The sequence below is a fragment of the Panthera tigris genome, chromosome B4 (genome assembly GCF_018350195.1).
Source record: "Panthera tigris isolate Pti1 chromosome B4, P.tigris_Pti1_mat1.1, whole genome shotgun sequence".
In the NCBI taxonomy this organism is placed as follows: domain Eukaryota; kingdom Metazoa; phylum Chordata; class Mammalia; order Carnivora; family Felidae; genus Panthera; species Panthera tigris.
This window is the reverse complement of record NC_056666.1, coordinates 27,118,601-27,132,499: the sequence shown is the minus strand read 5'-3', so window position 1 is coordinate 27,132,499 and position 13,899 is coordinate 27,118,601. Positions and strand designations below refer to the sequence as shown.

The 13,899-nt window shown below is 46.8% G+C and overlaps 1 protein-coding gene across 6 annotated transcripts in view; it reads right to left on the bottom strand.

Annotated features, from left to right (window-relative positions):
- Window positions 1-11,587, bottom strand: part of JCAD (junctional cadherin 5 associated) — a 42,248-nt gene extending 30,661 nt beyond the window's left edge. For 2 of the 6 annotated variants that reach the window (XM_042991317.1, XM_042991323.1), the window contains exon 1: window positions 11,501-11,587. The gene's annotated coding sequence lies outside the window, so the exon portion shown is untranslated. Of the gene's footprint in view, window positions 1-1,551; window positions 1,669-1,897; window positions 2,038-8,691; window positions 8,799-11,500 lie in introns of those variants that run through there. The other 4 variants (XM_042991320.1, XM_042991318.1, XM_042991321.1 and 1 more) reach the window with 4 other exon arrangements.
- Window positions 11,588-13,899: the final 2,312 nt, after the last annotated feature.

The following is a 13,899-nucleotide window of genomic DNA, read 5'->3' as shown; positions in this document are numbered from 1 at the left end:
AGGCTCCAGGCTCTGAGCCTGACGCGGGGCTCGAACTCACGGACTGCGAGATCACGACCTGAGCCCAAGTCGGGCACTTCACTGACTGAGCCACCCAGGCGCCCCTGTGACGTGAAATTTTTAAGACTCAGATTTCTCGCCAACAAATCCTGGGGCAGCTCTTCCCTCTGGAGCCACTGCCCAATCCCACCGTGGTAGATGAATTCCACTTGGGCAACTTCCCCAAGTCAACCGGCCCAGGGCAGAAGGACCACGGAACAGAAGGAACCTACCTGTGAGCACAGGTGTAAAACAGGCGGGCCATGTTTATTTTTACCCAGGGGAATCTTCTTTCCCATGGCTTCCGGCTAGTGGGGAGCAGCCCTGCGTCCCTGGAGGTTGGGCCGCGGGCCAGGCCTGCAAGAGCTAGGCCAGAGCCGGCCCCACTTCTCTGGTGGACGGAAACGGCGCCGTGGCAGCCCCCGCGAACAATGGCCAGGAAATGCCTGCCGGCCTGTGTGCAGGTGAAAGGGAGACACATGTGCTTCCTGTCGGGGGAATTCTTACGGGGGCCCATCGCACAATTCTGCTGACCGGGCGCGTCCTCGCTCTTCACCACATGCTCTGTTACGGTGGCAGAAAAGTCCCGGCCATCAGCGCAGAGAGCATCGAACTCGGGAAGTCGATCACTTCCCACGAGGCCCCCACATCTTATGGAAGGCTGACAGGCCCTGGCGGTTACTGTAGCAGAAGCCATTCCTGACGCTTCTGTTGCACGGCTCGCAGGGGTTGTACCACTTGGGCCGTTCACAGGAATGGAAGGACCAGAGAGGCGAGCATGTGTTCTTGGATTCCACTGCAAGTCACTGGACTACGGTCCACAGGGGAAAGTGATCCCATTACAAACACAGGGAGGGCTACGGGAACACAGAGGCAAGGCCACGAAGGCGAATCCCTGTTCTGTGCGGTGCTATACCCCCGGCATCTAGCACATAGCCTGCTCTCAATAAATAACTGTGGAAGGAATGCACAAAAGGAGAAAGGGACATTTAAGCTGGGTTTTGAAGAATGATTAGGAGTTCACTAGATAAACTGCATGTGCGTGTGTATGAGAGAGGGAATTGGTATATAAAATAGATCTGGGGTGCAATTATCTCATTGTAGCATTTAGATCAGGGAGGGCCCCCATAGATCGGGCCCCCCCCCCCACTGACTGGCTTCATGTCGCTCATGCAGTCGGCACCACAGTAAGCCCTGGGATGTAGGTCTTATTACACTCAGTTTCTCTTACCATGTCAGGCTCTTTAAAAGCCATGTACCATGCAGGACACAGGGGGGCAGGCAGCGCCCACGGCACAGCCCCCTGCCAGTGCGCAAGGAGAGAGGGCCCTCACCAAACACACACGCGGCCCCTCTTCTTACTGGGCAAGGAAATGGTCTGGTTGGTCTGGTATGGCCACGTCCGCGTGGACATTGTGTTTAACAAACCCTCAAGTGGCACGACGACCCAGGCCGACCCATAAACCTCTTTCAAAAAAGATCCAAAAGGTAAGAGCCATAACTCGAACTTACAGGTGTGAGGTCAAAAGCATACTGGTTATTGGGAACTCCGGACTTGTGTTGCCTCACGGAGGCCAGGTGCCTCTGCGGAGCGGGATTACAAAGCACGCCAGCTTCAGGACACCGGGCCTAGAGCCGTGCGGGAGAACAAAGAGGAATGGGCATACCCGCAAGCCCCACAACCCAAATGGGCCGTCCCAGCCACCACCCGATCCCCGAGGACTTCTCTCCTTGGGCTGACACTCTTCACCTTCTGATCCCAACTCTTCCCCTGGGCCTCCACCTCATTTCCACCCATGCTAAACACCACCTGAGACAGATCTGGGAACAGTCACATGGGTTTTCCAATCCCTCTCACCGTCTGCTTACTGTCTTTAGCATCCTCATCTACTTAAGATGGAATGGGCTGCCTCAAGAGGTAGCAAGCGCCCCATCACACGTCAATCACAGAGGCCACCGTTAGAGGAGCTGGCTTGCTGAGGAGACAGGCATCCAATGAACTGGACAAAAAGCTGTCCCTTTTAAAGTCTCTTTCTGATCCTGAGATCCCAGCATTCTAAATCAACAGTATTTAACTGATCACCCACCCACCGACTCACAGGGTGGCTGTAACTACAAATACACAGCAAAATTTGCCATAAATGTAAATTATTATAGCATTGGATTTAACAACTTCGAAAGGTATGGGTATGGCTCAAGCAACAAAGTATCAGGGGTGATCCTTTTAATCCTAGTGCTAATGCCGCTGGCACCCAGCCCCAGCTATGACCCCTGGAATAAGTCACTAACTATACCAAACCTCAGTTTCCTGATCTGCGAAATGGCAATGCTCCCATCTGCCCGTGCCACTAGACTGTTTGAGGACCAAATAAAGATATATAAAAGCATAAATCACCACGTAAATCCAAGATTGTGGATTTATCATGCTACCGTGGTTCTAGTTTGTCTCTGAAGGGTTACTACTTGCCTTATGGAAAGACTTCATATTAGTTGTTAATTTTCGCCATGAAGTTTAGACTATTTCCTAATTCCTCTTGTATCCCTTGGGATCTGACTTTTGATTTCCAAGGTCAAACCTGCTTTATATCACCCACATATCTCATCTTTTGGGAATGGATATTTCGATCTCCATCCAAGTCACTTAGAAGAGTAAGTGGTACTTTGGAGAGCCCAAAACATTGAAGCACAATTCCTGAGTGCTTAGAAACCACCAGACACTCAAAGTATAATGAATAAGACACATACTTTGCCCTTGAGAATGCTACTATCCTGCTGTACAGACAGCAGGAAAATAGGCAGAAGGGACCCTGACCCAGTCTCAAGGGGTCAAGGAAGCTTCTGGAAGGAAGACTGAAATCCACCTCAAGGTAGATCTGCACTGTAAGATCACCCTGTAAGTATGATTGTCCAGCCAGTTCATTTAAGAAATGTTTTCCTTCCCTACTTTGGTTCGTTACCTTGTTCATCTAGGAAGAGGGATCAGGACAGTGAAGGTGCCTGGATAGGATCTCAGGGAAGGAGGGGGCTTTTAGCACCAGCTGGACCAGGACACAAGAGACAAATGAGCTCACTCTAAATATTTATTTTTTTCATTCTGTGAATATCTAAATACCATTCACACAGATGAAACATTTAACGTAAGAACAAACATGTTCAGAGAGAAAGCACACTTTATTTCATTTTATGCTCCCAGCAAACTTCCTAAGGTAGCTATGGATGTCTCCATTTTGCAGACAAGAACACTGAGGCTGAGGGCCTGAGCCTGTAAGCGCAGATTGGAGGTTCAAACACAGGTCTGTCTAGCTTCCAAGCCCTCACTACTATTTTAGGCTTACCCATCTAAATTTCCTTCCTTGATGACAATAGAAGTTTCCTAATTTACCAAATACTGCCTAAATATAAACAAGGAAAAATGAAAGGCACGGTGACATTAAAGTGCAAAACTAGGGACGCCTGGGTGGCTCAGTCGGTTGGGCGGCCGACTTCGGCTCAGGCCATGACCTCACGGTCTGTGAGTTCGAGCCCCGCGTTGGGCTCTGGGCTGACAGCTCGGAGCCTGGAGCCTGTTTCAGATTCTCTGTCTCCCTCTGTCTGCCCCTCCCCCACTCACGCTCTGTCAAAAATAAATAAACATTAAAAACAAGTTTTTAAGTGCAAAACTATACTTAAAAGGAAAAAAAAAATCTCCTTTCTTCTCTTGGGTTAAGATGGCTCTTCTACAGGATTCTTTCCCAATACACACCAGGGCACACACACATATGTACATACGCACACACAGCCGCAAGGCCTGATGCCTTACTTGACTGTAAGGTTTTGATGGCAGTGTTTGTATTAATTTTCAATGCCCAGTAATAGGACTCATTCACACATAGATCACATCATTGCTCTGTGACCTTCAGTAGCCCTCTTTGGTCATTTTTGGATTCGGGCTCCTACAGAGCTATCGTGAAACCTGTTGTGTGAACTGGAGAAGCAGACAAACTACAGCTATGGTAAATGGGAGAGGAGTGAGTGACCTCCAAGAAAAAAAAGCCACCTACATTCTAAAAGAAAAACTATCGATCTAGAAATAGTCACTCTTATCTACAACACTGATAGAATCTGGGCTTCATCTGGGCAAGGGGAAACCACAAAAGCGTCTGGGCGAGCAGGGGAAAGTGTGCCTGACAATCAGTATGGTGGGAAAGTGGACAACTAAAGTGGCTAGAACACAGACAGACGAGCAGTTATGTCTCTTCTCTTGTAACGTGCAAGGCTGGTAGCAGAGGAGATGGGGGAAAAGGAATAATACAAGTCATTTTCAAGAAAACAAGTGTAATGTCTTACTTGGCGACTAAGATAATGGTCATTTAAGAGAAATGTGGAAATCAGAAATAAGTGTCGGTTGGAGAAGATGACAGGTAATTTGATTGTAATTTAACCAACCCAGTCCCATACATTTTTTTCTCCAAATCATTTTTGAGTGGATTTTCATCAGATTATTTGTCCTGTCCAAAAAACCGGAACGAGACCACTTAAAGTAATCTTATTTTGTGGTAGATTTCGAAGTTCTATTCAATACTAGCCATTAGCATTTAAGCAGAGAGCTGTCCACCCCTTCATTGTAGGGATGAATTTCTGTTTCTCCACGTTGTTCAATATGTATCTGTTGTGTTGAATTGAGCCTGAGACACTGCACAAAAGAAGGGAACATCTTTGGGCTTCAGTCTTCTCTGAAGGTTCTTCGGGGTCCTTCTCGTTCTAGAAATCTGTCTGTCTCTCTAGCCTATTCACCCTTGTGATGAACAGCATGTGTTTCTAAGTCAGCTGGCCACAGTAAAAAGGGTACAGCTTGTGGCCATGACACGGAACAAAGCTAAATAGGTCATACGAAGACAGAACCTCTGACCTTGGCCCCATTAGCACCCATAGAGGCCAACCAAGAGAGCTGAGCAAAATGGTCACATACGAAGAAGAGGAAGAGGAGAGGGTGGGGGCTGAGGCCATGGAGTACACCATCCAGCAACTCTCCACCCAGGGGTCCCGGAGGGCAGGTGTTGCACTCTTATTCCAACTTAGGTTGGTCAGGACACTTGTTTTACACTGAATGTGCTAGGCACTGGGCTGTACTAAAGAACATAAAGACACAAGGCCAGCCAACACCCTCCCTTGCAGATGCAATGGTCTAGGTTGTAGTATGTCGACTAGGGGCTCATCACCAGGGTAGACGTTGGCAAATGGATGTTATTTCATAACAGGTACCAATTCCTCCTCCCTCTACAGCCTTAAAAATAAAAATAGTTTTTGTTCTCGTATTTACAGTTGTAAGGCTCCCCACGACAATGAAATAAAACTATTAATAAGCTCATTAGATCAACCAAAACTCTTCTTCCTTTTAAAATTTGCCTAGAACATGAACTGAAAATAAAGGAAAAAGACAAATACCCAATTAAAAATGTAAAACAAATTGGGACACCTGGGTGGCTCAGTCGGTTAAGTGTCCGACTTCGGCTCAGGTCATGATCTCACGGCTTGTGAGTTCGAGCCCTGCGTCGGGCTCTGTGCTGACAGCTCGGAGCCTGGAGCCTGCTTTGGATTCTGTGTCTCCTTCTCCCTCTCTCTGCCCCTCCCCCACTTGTGCTCTGTCTCTATCAAAAATAAATAAATGTAAAAAAAATTTTTTTTAATGTAAAACAAATGATCACTCTCACCAGTAATCAAAGATAAGTAAATTAAACCCAAATGCCATTATTCACTGGTCAAATTATCGAAGTTTCCAGAAGGCAGTATTTGTTGGTAAGGGCATGGTAAGCTGTAAGGGTTCTCCTATTTGTGTGGGCGTATGAATGGGGAGGGGGGGAAGTATCTGTGTGTAAATGGGTATTTCCTTTCTTAAAAGTCATATGTTATAAAATCTTCAAAAACCTGAAACTCTAATAATCTCATTTCCTGGGATCCATCCTAATGAAATAATCAGAGACACCCACAAAGTCTTCTATAAAGAGACTTACCCAAGTTTCAATTATGATGACAAAAAAATTAGACCAAATAAATGTCCACTTGAGATACGGTTAAAGAAACAAAACCCTGATGCATCCACACAGTAGACTAGAATATGCACACACATGTATAAAATTATGTTTTCAGATATACAATGGCACAGGGAAATGCTCATGGTACCACGTTAAACAGAAAAACAGGATACAAACCCTACATTCAGTGCAACAGCAATTTCACACACACACACACACACACACACACACACACACACACACACACTCAGGAGAAAAATCACCAAAAGGAAACATATCAAAATGTCAACAGTGGTGTTTTATTCTGGTTTGCTTTTCTTTTTTAATGTTCTTATTTATATTTTACTGTATTTTACAGTGACCTGTCACGAAATGCATTTGGAAGAGCCATATGAAGTAACGCCGTTTTCAAGGAAAAAAGGGCCATATGCTGACACTTTCGTGTACTTTAACTTAATATGATCTCACCATCAGAAAAAAAAAACTTAGGGGTGCCTGGCTGGCTCAGTCAGTAGAGCATGTGACTCTTGATCCTGGGCTTGTTGAGTTCGGGCCCCACATTAGGGGTAGGGTTTACTTGATTGATAGATAGATGGATAGATGGACAGATAGAAAGAAAAACAATTAAGAACAGTTTCTTAGGTAGGATTAGGAAAATGTATCTTTGAAAATATATTACGTATTTGGCAGTCTCAATGAAAAGAAACACTGAAGAAAAAAATAAATGAGCAATAAATTACATAAGGTTCTAAGGGTCTAGTATATGGCACATGGGTCTTATCTGCTACAGAGTTTCTTAACCTGTTTCCAGGAAGCCTAAAGTTACATGTTCTGCTGATAAAAATCTAATACAAGGTTACAAAACAGCATTCTAAAGGTCTTGATTAGACATTGTTACTCTTCTAGAAAACCTAAAACTTCTCAGTTGTGTTCACTGACATTCCATATTTAAGATGTAATTAGTCCCTCAAGTTGTTGGCAGTTCACTGTAAATACTTCTTCCACTGACAACTTTTCAGTCTAATGTTATGATTAATATATAACAAAGTACTTTCTTTAAACAAGAGGTAAATAGCTAAGACCTAACAGCAGGATGAAGCACGTTGCTAACTGACACATGGATATTTACTGCTTTCTATGTACTTTATTATGAACAATAGGATTGCCATTTCTCTTTTCCATCTTAATGAAAGAAAGAACTCAACAGTTTCAGTGTAAACTCTGGCGCGGTGAAGTGCTCACACGCTATTGTTACCATACCACAATACTGTGATGACCAGCTCTTGTCAGGGCACTCAAGTTGTTAAAATCTTCTCCACATAAAAAGCATATTTAATCTGTGAAGTAATAATTTCAGTATGGTAACCATTCCTGAGTTAAGTTTCTTTAGGGTGACAAAAAAAAAAAAAAAAAAAAAAAAAAAAAAAAAGGAGGTGGAAAACTTGGGTCTCAGATCAAAAGGACTTCTGGAATGCTAATCTTGCTGGGTTGGGTCGGTGTTAAGGCACTGATTCCAAAACAGAGAGAGACAAGGGAAACAAAGTACCAAATGTTATGCACTTTATTTTTTTCATAAATATTATCTCTTCTAACTTCTTTTTTGTCTTTTCCCCCAAGACCTGAGTGAACACACACACACACACACACATATACACACACACACACACACACACACACACACACACACACTCCCATCTTCTCTTTCACCTCTACGTTCTGTCACACAATTATTGCTTTGGTGACCCCACCCCCTTTTTATGAGACCCTAAGTACCTCATTAACATTTCTCAAAGATTAGTAGTCATTAAGAAGAGGAGTAAAATTGGATAAGATTTTTTAAATCTTCTGGAATTTCTGGCTATTTGAGAAAATAACCATAAAACTTACAATAGACTAGAATTTAATCCCACTACCAACATGCATGTCAAACTCCACATGTAAAGATTCCTGGAATAGTCTATTAAACTTAGAACACACTAGTTTTCTTTGAAAATATCTTGAGAACAAAAGAGCCAAGGTTTTATAATAATGTTAAAGTTCAAATCATTTCATAAAACTTGTAAATTATTTTCTAATTGCAAAAGTCATGTAAAGTTATTCTAGAAGTAAACGCTGCAAAATTCAGTGTTGAAGAAAAAAGAGTTCCCAGGAACCCCACTGTGCCAAGAGATAACCACCAACAGTTCGGTTTCTATCTCTCCTATTCTTTGTATACATGCAGTTGCTTTCTCACTCTCCTTTTTTTTTTTTTCCCTTCTTCGAAATGTATCTTGGTATCTCTTCATTCTTTCATTTACGTACAGAAGAAACAAGCTTATAGGTAAGCTACAGAGAGATCACCAACAAGCAACAACTTACAAGGATATTTCACGGTCTAATAATTAATCTTTACTAGTTTAGCCTGCCTGTGCCCAACTATATTATCTACAGAAAGTTTTTGGAGAATATATTTAAAGAAAGTAAAGGTAATAGTCCAAATGCTAAACAAGATACCACAAATTTAAATCAAGATAACTGACGTTTCAGTATCAGGGCAGTTCCTGTATTTTTTACATGACTGTTAGTGGTTAAAGGATATATCAAAGTATTGGAGACCCATCTGCCCCCCCCCCCAACCCCCGCCCCAGGCTGCTGGCCTTACCAAGTGTCCCTCAGCACTCCTTAAGTTGGTAAGCTCTTGGAACAAAACACAGCAGCAAGGTTTTAATGAGTGAGAGAACACTTCCCATCCAAAAGGTGAAAAACAACATCTGTTACCAAAAAAGTAAGTAAATAAATAAATAAAAAGAAACATTGGTAATGGGATCAACGATAGACCTAAAGGATTTCAGAGGCATAGTCTTCGCTTATCAAAATCAAAACCACAACAGAACAATTGTTTCAACGCAACACTCTGTGTTCTAAACTCTCTCTAGATTAATTAGCGTGAAATCCCGCCAAGCTCATTAAGGGAGAAATTCTGGACTCCTACAGCACGACTGGTGTTTACTGTCCTCCCAAACTACAGGACTCTCCAACAAGGACAATGGGAACTTGGCGGAACCACAGACTTCTGGGCTGTCTTTACTGATAGCATTTCTAGTTTATTTTTAAGCTGCATTTAAAAAAAATTATAGTCCAAGGATCTTTTCAGATTTGGGTGTTTTTTTTTTTTTTAAATGAAAAACTGGTCCTTATTTACTCTCCTTGTGTACCTCCAATCTCCAGTTACATTTTATAGCTATTGAACAATAAGCCATATGCTTCTGGAGTCTGTGACGACTCAGATGCGTTATTAACTAACTCTGATTAGCTTGTCAAGTCCTCCAGAGCCTGTGAACACTCGGGCACTTTAAGTTATATCCCAAGGAGGTAGAAAGACAAAAAAATTTTGGTTTGTTTTTTTTCTTTTTTTTTTCCTGGCACAGGCTTTCTCCGCCCACCCAATCCCCTTAAATCTCTTGGGCCTGCCAAGGGCCTGACCTTCCATTCTCTGGAGCACAGGGTGAAGTTTGCCAGGAGGAAGGCCCAGCAGATTAAGGCCTCTGTTCAACAAATATTTGCTCACCCACTCTTGTGGGAGTGAAAACTGTTTGCTACAAGTTGCCTCCCCAGAGTAATAGTTAGGGACCTGCAGGATGCCTGTTTAGTTGGTGGCTAAGAATTAGACACCTAATAGCAAGGTAAATAGAAAGTTCAAACCCACACAACATTATGAAAAACCACATGAATTTACCAAATTCCCAATTTCACATGAAAACCATCACAATTCTCCTGAAATAGAATCCACATATGAGTTCCAAAACACTATACACGCTTGCCTTGCCAAAGGGCCATAATCCAGTCATCTTAACTTCTAAAACTGCCTGACTCAAGGCACTGTTTTCCTGAAGTTTTACCTGCATAGCCTGTGACCACTCAGTTTTGAATACTGAGTCTGCCATTTTTGTCTAAGTATTTCTGGCAGCCTGACCCCTCCCACCCCATCTTCCAACCCTCACCTCAAATCCCTAGGATGTCTGTTCTTTGCAAATCTGAAAAGACAAAAAGCCAGAGAAGGAAGACCTGAAGATGCTACACACACACACACACACACACACACACACACACACACACCCCCTTGAAATTGTGTGGTCCACATTACCCCATCCGTCTCCCTAAGACAGGCCAGGCAACTAGACTAAGGGAGGGAGAGGTGAGCATGGGGGTAGAGGGAGGAGATGCCGCGGATGGCCGTGAGGGTGGCAGGGTGTGTGTGTTGGGAGGCGGAAAGGGAGGGTGATCTGCCTAAGCTAATTCCCCAAAGTCCTCTGCTCCTAGAGAGCACGGATGAGCAAGGAATGGGGCATGACCAGGTCGCGCTGGCGAGGAGTTCTCATTTTTCTTTTTTCCAGTAGTGAAATCACAGCTCCTTTCTCAAAACCCCAGAGGAACCCAAGGGGGCTGGGCTGCTACCTCCAGTGACAAGGACCAAGAGCGGTGCTGAACCTCACTGCGGTCAGGGCATCTAGGCAAACCCGGGCATTCTAGGGTGAACTGATGGCGACGGGGGTGGGGTGGGGGTACTCAGGAGATCCAAGTGCGAAGACCGGGCGCAGGCAGGCAGGCTCCAGATCCCATAAACGAGCTGATTAACGAGATTTACAGCACTCTCAGGCGGGGCTCTTTCCTTTCTCCCACCCTTTTCTCTCCCCCCCCTCCACCCCCAACTTAACCACCAGCAGCCGGGGAGGCCCGGCAGCCCCGGGCAGTTGCTGGGAAGCAGCGGCGATTAGCGCCCTAATCCCGGGTCCTGACCCGGCAAAGCGGTGGGCGCGGAAGGCCGGGCGGAGACCCGAGCAGGGAGCGCCGGGCGCGGCAACGAGCTCCCAACGTCCCGCGGGCAGGTCCGGACTGCCGGGGGGAGGGGAGGGGGAGGGGGGGGGAGAGGCGGGTAGGGGGCCACCGTGGGAACCGGGGACCTCGGAGACTCTGAGCAGCGGCTGTCAGTTCCTGGGGTGCTGTCCGCGAAGTCGGGGCGCGCAGGCGAAAGAGCGGGCTGGCCGGAGCCGGGCCGGCGGGGAGGACGCCGAGAGCCGAGGCAGCGACCCCCGCCGTTCCGGGCCCTCCCCGCGAAAGGGGCCGAGCGAGCGCTAACGCCAGCCGCGGCCCTCGGCGCGGGACCCGCGAGTCCCGCACCCGGGCTGGGCACCTGAGGGGCGCGGACGCCCCCTCCCAGCAAAAGCGAACGCTCCCTCACCCCGAGGCTGCGGGCGTGCGGCCCGCGGCGGCCGGGCCGGGCACCGTGTGGGACGCCCGGGGCGGGGGTGCGGACGCCCCCCAACGCCGGGGGAGGCTCGCACCGGAGCAACGTCCGGGCTGGAGAAGTTGGGGGCGCGCGCGGGAGGCTGGGGGCGAGGCCCGCGTAGCGCCGTGGGAACGGGCCAAATGGGCGGCGGGAGTCAGGAGGGGCGAGACACACCGGGACTTACCGAGCGGCTCCCTCATGCTGCCCCGCGCCGCCGCCGCCGCCGCCGCTCCGGCCGGCCGGGGACCAGCGCGACCCGCCCCGCTTGCAGCCGCCGCGGCGGAGCATGCCCGGAGCCGCCGCCGCCCGCCCCACCCACCGCCCGGCCTCGCCCCGCCTACATCTCCGCCCACCGGCCGGCTTCGCCCCGCCCATATCCCCGCCCCGCCCGCTAGGCGGCCTCCAGGCTCTGGCTCTCTCCGCGGGAGGGCGGCACCCGAGTAGGGAGCCTAGCTCACCCGCCTCGGGTGGGCCCTGCGTGGGTGGGTCTCCCCAGAGGTACAGGTGACTGGACCTTCTTTCTCTTTCCCTGTCACTTAGGTTTGAGCGGCTTCAACACTGTGCGAATGTCCACACGCACACACACACACACACACAGATACATACAAAACAAAAATATTCGTATACAGATGCACACACTCATATATAATTACGCAAAGATGCACATAAACACACCCATATGCAGTCACACACAGATGCATACAAACACCCTCATTCGGTCACAGGCAAACCCACACACATATACACACATATACACACTCACACACAAAGACACACATACAACACAGACACACACAAACACCCATACACACACACTTTCAGAAAAACACAATCATGGAAGGTGTGAGGAGCAGTAAATAATGCCAGGGACAACAGCTTAGTGCTTGGGATTTCCTCGTTTAAAAAAAGACCTCTAAGAGCCTTAGCTATAGGCTGGAGACTTTAGAGGTCAGTTAGTTTATCCTCTCTTGTGATAGATGAGGAAACTGAGGCTAGGAGTAGGATATGCCTAAAGGCAAGAGTAAGGAGGAGGTCAGAGGGAGAGTTCAGAGCAGAATAAACAATTATTCGTAGCCCACTCCACGTTTCCCTGGCAGCAGTGATTAGACCACTGCCAGGTCCACTCAGGGGCAAAAGTCCTGGTACTTTGGCGAGTAGAGAAAAGACATGAAGCGTTCAAGTTTGCTGATGAGTTGGAGAGAGAGAGAGGGTGTTGGCTAAGTCAAGTCCAAGGGGCAAACATGGATGGCAGAGCAGACTGGAATCCCTGCAGAATTTTTAGGAAACCTCTTAGCCACACCGTGGATTTAGTGTCAGAACAGCATTAACACATGAAGCTGTTTGCACTGTCACCATGGGCGACCCCGGTCCGAGGATTGTTTTCTTTTGATCCTCACTACCGGGACTGGGGCTCAGGGAGGCACACAGAAGTTGCAGAATCAGGCCAAAGACCCTTGCCCTTAACCCTGACTATGGAAGAGTATATAGGCCAAGAGAGCAAAAGAGCTAAACACACTGGAAAAGAGAAACAATCAAATCTGATGCTGTGTGTGTGTGCGTTATCTACTGCACATCAAGCATACCGGGGAGACGGTGCAGACAGGACAGCGTGATCAGGTGCTCAAGGAAGAAGGTGTGGATCCCGATTTGGGGTACTTCTGCCACTTTCTAGATGTGTTACTTTACTTCTGTCCACTTCAATTTCCTCTCTAACAAAATGGGGATAATGACAGTGTTCACCTCCTAGGAAATGAGAATTGAAGGAGGTAAGTAAGGCCTTTTGAGCACTCAGCATAGTCCTGGCACATAGTGAAAATGTAGAAAGTGGCAGCCCCTACCATGGAAAGTTCTGTGGGCTGAAGCCGGCAGGGGAGGCATTCTGGGAGGGCACCCTGGAGGACAGGTGGGTTGTGTCTAGGCAGAGGCAAAGGGTATCATCTCCAGGCTGGAGGAGTTAAGATGAGAAAAAAAGACAATGAATCGCAGAGGCTTTTCTGGAAAATCGTAATCATACACAGTGGTGACATTGCTTCTTGCCATAAACACATCTTTCAGGGACAGAGTGCTTCAGTGACATACAATTCCCATTTGTCCTCAATTTGTCAAATCAATGAAATAACTTCTTCTTCTTCTTGTGGAAATGCCTATACGTGCCCAGCACTATGCAGACACATATGGAGCTCAATATTCCTGCGAGATCATTTATCAGCCCGAAAACTGATTAGAACAATGTTATATTGTTGGATTTCTGGGTCACCCCCGCAGAAGTTTTATAATGTCACTGAAATGCTATATAGTTGCAATAGAGAAAACACAGAAGCAATACCAGCAACTAGGCTAAACATACCTAAATAAAGTTTAATAAGAAATTGTGTCTCAGCAGAAAGGTTGGTAAAGGCAGATTTCATTAGAGGAAGGTAATGAGATTGAGATACTGTAGATTCTGAAGAAGATGACGGTGCAATTTCAAAGATTTTTGTGGTTTCTGAGCGCTGGCTCTTTATCATGACAACCTCATTTCAAGATGTTTTGCTTCCCTCTTTCTCCAGCACTGATGTGTCACCAGCCCTGTTCTATTGCTTC